This window comes from Gopherus evgoodei, unplaced genomic scaffold (assembly GCF_007399415.2).
Source record: "Gopherus evgoodei ecotype Sinaloan lineage unplaced genomic scaffold, rGopEvg1_v1.p scaffold_208_arrow_ctg1, whole genome shotgun sequence".
Classification (NCBI taxonomy): domain Eukaryota; kingdom Metazoa; phylum Chordata; order Testudines; family Testudinidae; genus Gopherus; species Gopherus evgoodei.
The window spans coordinates 36978-38278 of NW_022059871.1; positions in this window are offsets into that span (position 1 = coordinate 36978).

A 1301-nucleotide genomic window follows, 5' to 3' on the forward strand; every position below is an offset into this window, starting at 1 on the left:
TCTTTGGTGTGATGGTGGTGTAATGACTTGCACTCGGTTGGGGTTCTTTGGGCAGTTGGCCTTTATATGTCCCAGTTTATTACATTTAAAGCATCACCCAGCTGACTGGTCACTGGGCCGAGGTGGGTTACTGGAGACTGGTGAGGTGGAAGAATAGGGCGTCTGTGGCTTTCCTTGGGTTGTCGGCGGGGTCTTTGGCTGCCCTCGGTTATAGGGTTTATTGTCGGTGTGCCCTCTGGGGTATTCGTTCCCCTTGACAGTAGCTTTTTTTTTTTTTGCCACTTCCATCCATTTGGCTCCAATTTCCCCCGCCTCGATTACCATTTTGGGTTTTCCATCTAGGATGTACCTCTCTATTTTCTTAGGAATACCATCTAAGAACTGCTTCATTTGTATTAGGAGATGCATCTCGTCCATATTGTTAACCTTTGTTCCTGATATCCAGGCTTCATAATTCTTTGCAATGTGGTAGGCGTGTCAGGGGAATGACACATCTGGTTTTCATTTTTGGTTTCTGAACCGCCGACGGGCATGTTCAGGTGTTATCCCCATTCTGTATCTGGCCTTGGTTTGAAAACGTTTATAATCGTTCATTTTCTTCTTAGGCATTTCAGCCACCACCTCTGCTAAGGGTCCACTGAGCAGTGGCCTCAATTCTACCATGTACTGGTCTTCAGAGATGCTGTACCCAAGGCAGGCTCTTTCAAAATTTTCTAAGAAGGCCTCAGTGTCATCACCTGCCTTGTAGGTGGGAAATCTCTTGGGATGTGGAACCATAATTGGAGAAGTATTGTTAGAATTGGCTAGGTTCTGTTGTTTTGCCTTTTCTAATTCCAGGGCCTGCTGGTGGGCTTCCCTTAGGAGTTCCAGCTCTCTCCTGTGGGCAGCCTCTTTTTTTCTTTCTCTCAGCTTCATTTCTTGTAGTGTTTTTTTCATGTCTCGCTTGTGGTCTGCCTCTTTGATTTGTGCCTCTGGAACCACTTTTGCCCTGGAAGTCATGTTTCCTGCTTTCTTGTGCTGAGGCGCCCTCTGGTGTTTACTGCCTGAAATGCTGGTTCTCTGTTGGCTTCCTGGGGTTGCTTAGCAACAGAGTCCTTTTTAACTTACTAGCCTCTCCCGAAGAGTTAAAAAGCAAAAGAAAACTCTCTTTCATTTACAAATGTGTCCTGGCTGGAGTGCGTTGCTACCACTTAAGGCTGCTTTGTTTAATAAACGACCATCGTTAAACCTTAATAGCCCTCCCTATGCACAGCTAGAACAGAGCAAGGAAGAAAAAAAAATTTATCTGGCTGCAGTTTAAA